The following is a 7,204-nucleotide window of genomic DNA, read 5'->3' as shown; positions in this document are numbered from 1 at the left end:
TCGATGATTGTTTTATCATCAACCACATCCTTGTCTTCCCTCAACACAAACGTGTTCATGTTTTGGATTGAATCTTGAGTTCCTTGCTATCCAGCATTTGTTCTTCTTCACCTTGGAGTATTTCCATCTTTTATGTCAAGAAGGTTGTGAGAATTGCTCCGCCTCTTAAAATTTCTTGGTATAGTGATACTTCTCACCATCACCATTCTTTCTTGGTCCCAATGTTGATTCTAACCGGAATACTAACAAATGAATGGTGCTGCTTGGGTTCTATACTTCTAGCAACCCTATTGCTTTAAAGTCAATGATCGATAGTCCGTTCTTAGACTATTGGTTATTGAATCATCACTCTAACATTGATCTTGCTGCCTAAGGTCATATTTCGGGCACACCTTTCAACTAGTGATTGATGGTGTATGTTTTCTTCGAGCATACAACATTATATCATTTGAGTTGACAAGTGTCATCTTCTTGTTCACATTATTGTGGAAATCCATCCATTTGGAATTCTTGATGAATTGTCGTTGAGCCCATCAGCCACCTCCTCCTCTCCTTGGCTTAATGATGAACTATTGTTTTAGGAACCCGCTCCCATAGTTCATTTCCCAAGAATCTTGCAATGCCATTTCATCGATTTGTGTTGCACCTTTCTTCTCGGACATCCTGAGTCTGAGGTATTATGACACCAATCGGATCTGAATCTCGGTCAGATATGATGGTTGGGACAACTTTCCAGGAGTTATGTTGTTGGTCCCTTGATGACCCGGTAATATGATGTCATGCCTAGCACCCCTGGCTGGAGGACCTATCATTATAATATCTTTTGCAAGGATAACCATTCTTCCTGGAGGAAATTGAAAGACTTATTCTATATGTTGTTCCTGATGGGTCCTTTTTGTTTCCAAAGTCTGATCTTCACCTGTTGACCATGTCAATGCTATCTCGAAGCATGTCTATGGCACTTCAATTTTCAACAGGAACATTTGAAGCCCAATGCTAAATGTTTCCTGCTCAATTATCCAAACACCGCTGTATGGGTAATGTCATGAAAATTCTCCCCTACCTAAAGAGTTTTCTACATTATATCCTGACATGGATATCATGCTCTGCTTGTCCTTGGGAAGGATATAACCTTGAAATATGTGTTTTAACACATTTTCCTTTCCATTGTTCTGTTTAATATGATAATCATATTGTCCTTTCCATTGGTTGGTTTAATGTTGCTTGTGATCTATATGATCTAAGCGGTAATATTCTCCTGCTTATGTAAACATCTCGGTGTACAATCCTGTCAGCAAGACCCTGTTACTATTGTTGATGACATTCCGGTAGCCACCGATGGACGAGAACTTTGCCTAATGGTCCGCCTCGTTCAACGAGCAGGAAAATGGTTCTCTTCGTCCCTCACCCTTGGTATCGACATTGTTGCCAACATAACTGATAGGCTACCCTCTGACATGTCCTGTTATCATGACCGTGCAAGATATCAACGCTTTTCCTACTTTTAACCACATGGTGGGCCCATAACCCACAGTTCCACAGGATCGAAACTCGACTCTCCTGTACACCCCCTGTTTCCAAAGTTATTCCTCGCTCTTGACTTCTTATGTAACTCACGGGTCACCTGCCAAGTGATCTATTCGGGTATCAGACGCAATACTTATTCGCGTTGCTCTGAACCCCTTTCACCTTCTGATTAGGCATCAAACGCTTGCCTATCCGTTTGAAATTTCTCATGGTACCTTCTTACTTGCTCTCGACATCTTCTTAAGTTTCAATTGGAGAGATTCTTATGCTTCTTCCCCTGAGTTAACCGTCTGATGCTCGATCTTGTTAGAATTCGTCCTTATAGGGTTCTCCCTTCTCACCCTTTCGTAAGTACGGTGAAAATCCTGAAGGAAGGACGACAAACTTCATCATGATGACCTAAAGCAGAGAAATTAAGACATCAATGTATTGGATCAACCTCTTCGAGAAGAGTAACGAAGACCGAGAACCCTCGCTAGAATTTCTTAACCAGAACTTTCCCCCTTACTCCCCTCTTAAATCTCGGGACGAGATTTCTTGTAGTGGAGGAGAATTGTGACGCCCGGATAATCAAGCTACAGTAACCTCTGTTAATGATGCCACGTCACCACTCTTACTGTTGCTAACCTCGCACTAATTCGAAACCTTTTCAAATTCAAATTCAAATTAATGTCAAGTGACAAAGTTTTCAAAATATTAAACTAAAATGTTTGGAGTGTGCAGTTAAATGCCTAGGTGATTATAGTGCAACAAACACCCTTTTTGAAAATGTCTAAATATATTAAAATGAAATAAAACAGAAAAGTGAAATAAATAAAAGTAAAAGACAAATCTAACTAAAAATAAAAAGAGGCACCCCCCCACTGGGCCATTTGTGGCCCAGCTGGCTAGCCCAATTGGGCAAAGGCCCAGCCGACTGGCCCAGTCGGCCGACCCCCCTCCATATCCCCACCAGGGAGGAAACCCTAACCCACGACCCACCTCACTCCCCCCACCTGCGTCCCCCTCGCCCCCCGATCTGGATCAGGGGAAGCGGTGCCCCGACCCCATCACTTCGGCGCCCCGCCCCTGTCGATGCCGGCGGCGCTCCTCGTCGCCACATCGTCCCACCTCCACCTTGCCCTCGTCGCCGGATATGCCCCGACCACTTTCCCCGAGCCCGATCCCTTGCCGTCGCCGGATCGCCTCGTCATCGCCGCCCGAGGAGAGCTCGCCAGAGGCCACGACGTCGGACCTTCCCGCCGGCCTGCTTCCTCCTCCTCGCCGGCCTACTTCCTCCCCCTCGCCGGCCTGCCTCCACTCCGTCTGCGCCGTCTCCGTCCTCCTCCTCACGCACGGCTGCCCGGACCCTACGAATCCCGGTGAAGCCACGGCCTCGTCCTCCCTCCTTCCCTGCCTCTGCTCGAGGCCGACCGTGCGCACCACCATGTCGGCCACATCGTCGCCCCTTGCCGTTCTTGGCCGTACTCCGCCACGAGGTGCAGCAGCTGCTGTTGTGCTGCGGCGGTGCGGCCACCGCCACTACAGCCCCCGCGCTCGCCCGCTCGTGCGTGGCCTCGCCCGCTCGCGGAGCGCTCCCGCGCCCCTGTCTCCGCCGTTCCTCTCGCGCGCCCCGGCTCCTCCTTCGCGCCCTCCCCGTGTGGCCGCACGCCCCGCCACGGCCTCGTCTCCTTGTCGCTCGCGCTGTTTCCTCCTACCCCGTTTGCCCACGACGGTGCGCCGGGCTGCGCTCGGCGCTCCCTGCCCCGACGGCCTCGTCCCGCCCTGCGGGCGAGTGCTCGCTCGGGTGCGCCCGCACCCGCTAGCGACCCAACCCGTTATGGCCTCTCGGCCATTGACATGTGGGGCCCAGCCCCTGAACGTTAAAAAAAGAGTTTAAAAAAATAATAAATAAAATAGTAATTGATTAATTAATTAATTAACTTAATTAGGTTAATTATGTTTAGTTAACCTAAATAACTAGTTAACCCGATTAACTACCATTAATTAACTATCAGTCAATGACACATGGGTCCCGCTGGACCCACAAGTCAGTTTTGACCCAGTCAACCACACTATTGACTGCTGACGTCACACCTATGTCATGCTGATGTCATCACATACTATTCTCGATAATGTTGATTTAAATTAATTAAATGAATTCCAGAAAATGATCTAAAACTTTAAAAATTAATAGAAAATAAACCATAGGTCGAATGAAAATGTTTTCTACATGAAAGTTGCTCAGAACGACGAGATGAATCCGAATACGCAGCCCGTTCGTCCGCCACGCGTCCCTATCATATTGAACCTGCAACTTTCCCCTCCGGTTGACCTGTCCGAAAACGCGAAACACCAGGGATACTTTCCCGGATGTTTCCCCCTTTCGCCGGTATCACCTACTACCGCGTTAGGGCACATCTAACACCGCTCATTGTCATGTCGTGCATCGTCATGCTTATGTTTGCATTGTATTTACTGTTTCTTCCCCCTCTTCTCTCCGGTAGACTACGAGACTGACGCCGCTGCTGGTGCCCCGATCGACTACGTTGTTGACGACCCCTACTTGCCAGAGCAACCAGGCAAGCCCCCCCTTGATCACCAGATATCACCTATTCTCCTCTATACTGCTTGCATTAGAGTAGTGTAGCATGTTACTGCTTTCCGTTAATCATATTCTGATGCATAGCCTGACATTGTTGCTACATCTGTTGATACCTTACCTGCAATCCTAAATACTTAGTATAGGATGCTAGTTTATAATCATTGGCCCTACATTCTTGTCAGTCTGCCTTGCTATACTATTGGGCCGTGATCACTCGGGAGGTGATCACGGGTATATACTATACATACATACATACTATACAGATGGTGACTAAAGTCGGGTCAGCTCATTGAGTACCCGCAAGTGATTCTGATGAGGGGGCTGAAAGGACAGGTGGATCCATCCCGGTAGAGGTGGGCCTGGGTTCCCGACGGCCCCCGACTGTTACTTTGTGGCGGAGCGACAGGGCAGGTTGAGACCACCTAGGAGACAGGTGGGCCTGGCCCTGGTCGGAGTTCGCGGTTGCTTCATAATAACACGCTTAACAAGATCTTGGTATTTGATCTGAGTCTGGCTACTGGCCTATACGCACTAACCAACTACGCGGGAACAGTTATGGGCACTCGACGTCGTGGTATCAGCCGAAGCCCTCTTGACGTCAGCGACGGAGCGGCGCGCGCCGGATTGGACCGCGTAACGTGACTTCCTTTGTAATGGAGGTTGCTAGGTCTGCTTCCGGCCGCCCTCGCAACGTGCAGGTGTGCAATGGGCGATCGGCCCAGACCCCTGCGCGCATAGGATTTAGACCGGCGGGCTGACCTCTCTGTTGTGCCTAGGTGGGGCTGCGACGTGTTGATCTTCCGAGGCCGGGCATGACCCAGGAAAGTGTGTCCGGCCAAATGGGATCGAGCGTGTTGGGTTATGTGGTGCACCCCTGCAGGGAAGTTAATCTATTCGAATAGCCGTGATCTTCGGTAACAGGACGACTTGGAGTTGTACCTTGACCTTATGACAACTAGAACCGGATACTTAATAAAACACACCCTTCCAAGTGCTAGATACAACCCGGTGATCGCTCTCTAACAGGGCGACGAGGAGAGGATCGTCGGGTAGGATTATGCTATGCGTTGCTACTTGGAGGACTTCAATCTACTCTCTTCTACATGCTGCAAGACGGAGGCTGCCAGAAGCGTAGTCTTTGATAGGACTAGCTATCCCCCTCTTATTCTGGCATTCTGCAGTTCAGTCCACTGATATGGCCTCCTTACACATATACCCATGCATATGTAGTGTAGCTCCTTGCTTGCGAGTACTTCGGATGAGTACTCACGGTTGCTTTGCTCCCTCTTTCCCCCCGTTTTCCTCTTCTTCTCGGATGCCGCAACCAGACGTTGGAGCCCAGGAGCCAGACGCCACCGTCGACGACGACTACTACACTGGAGGTGCCTACTACTACGTGCAGGCGGCTGACGACGACCAGGAGTAGTTAGGAGGATCCCAGGTAGGAGGCCTGCGCCTCTTTCAATCTGTATCCCAGTTTGTGCTAGCCTTCTTCAGGCAGACTTGTTTACTTATGTCTGTACTCAGATATTGTTGCTTCCGCTGACTCATCTATGATCGAGCACTTGTATTCGAGCCCTCGAGGCCCCTGGCTTGTATTATGATGCTTGTATGACTTATTTATGTTTTTAGAGTTGTGTTGTGATATCTTCCCGTTTGTCCCTGATCTTTATCGTACATGTTTGCGTGCATGATTAGTGTACGATTGTATCGGGGGCGTCACAAGGGCGCCTCCCCTTCCTCGACGGGGGGTAGCATCGGCGATGTGGTGCGCTGTCTTGGCCGTGCTAGATGGCAAGACGGCGGTGGGTGTGGTTCCGATCTGGGATGGTGGCTGCACCGACGCATGTTCCCCTCTGCCTTCCAGTCGTGGGCTTCCCTCGGGCATCTTGCTTGGATGATTGGTGCTGCAGTGGAGGTTCGGGCTCGGGTCGGGGGAAACCCTTGACCGTCGGTGCCGGTCATGATGTTGGCGATGCTCTCAGCGTCGTTTCTCCCTCTGGTGGGCGACATCGAGACCTCCTCCCCGCCCTCCGCCCCTTGGTCCTAGGAGAAAGCCTAAAATCTCTTGATTGGGTGGTTACGGCGCTTCGGCGTCGGTTACTTCATGAATCCAGGGGGTTAGGGGCTCGGCGCGATGGTGCTTTGTCTATTCTTCGGTGGTGTTCCTTCTCGGTAGTGGTGTGGGCTTCTTGGTCTTGGCCGGAGAAGGTGCCGACGTATGGGTTCCTGTGAGAGGTGAGGTGGCCAGGGCTGTCGTCCTCTCCCTGGTTTCTTGTTGGCCAGTCCATTCGGGCTCAAGGGTGAGCGATTCTGCCTCCTGACAGGGATGGCGTCCTTCGATCCAGGACGAGAGGGTAGGGGTGTCCTCTTCGGAGGGAGCGGCGGAAGGCGGGACAACAGGGGCCCTTGGGAGTTGATGGAGCGTGGCTTTCCTCCGGTGATGAATTGCTCCCTTATCGCGTTCGCGTTGTTGGCATGATATAAGGCCGGCATTCACTGTTCCGTAGTGTTTGTATCTTGTCGATTTCCTTTTTCTTTTCTTTTCCTTTCTTGTTGCTCGCTGTAATGTGTGGTGGTTGCTTTATATATAAAGCGGGGCGAAAGCCTTTTTCGGTATTCCATACAACAAGATACACGATGCTTCACATGTTGCCAATCTCTTTTGTAGGGAAATCTTGCGTCTACATGGAGTGCCAAAGACGATTGTCTCGGACCGCAACGTCAAGTTCCTAAGCTACTTTTGGAAGACACTATGCGCCAAACTCGTAATCAAGCTCTTGTTCTCTTCGGCATACCATCCACAAACCGATGGCCAAACAAAGGTCACGAACCGGGCGCTATCTACTCTCCTACACGTGTTGATTAAGAAGAACATCAAGGAGTGGGAGGAGTGTCTACCCATCGCCAAATACGCCTACAACCGCACAAGACATTCGACTACCGGCAAGTCCCCCTTCGAGGTTGTCTATGGCTTCAACCCATTGTCCCCATTGGACATTCTACCGCTACCACTACAAGAGCGCATCAACATGGACGCGAGCGCTAGAGCGAACTATCTCAAGAAGTTGCATGAAGATACAAGGCACACCA

Source organism: Triticum dicoccoides, chromosome 5B, assembly GCF_002162155.2.
Source record: "Triticum dicoccoides isolate Atlit2015 ecotype Zavitan chromosome 5B, WEW_v2.0, whole genome shotgun sequence".
NCBI classification, from domain to species: Eukaryota; Viridiplantae; Streptophyta; class Magnoliopsida; order Poales; family Poaceae; genus Triticum; species Triticum dicoccoides.
Note: the sequence above shows the minus strand (reverse complement) of the source record.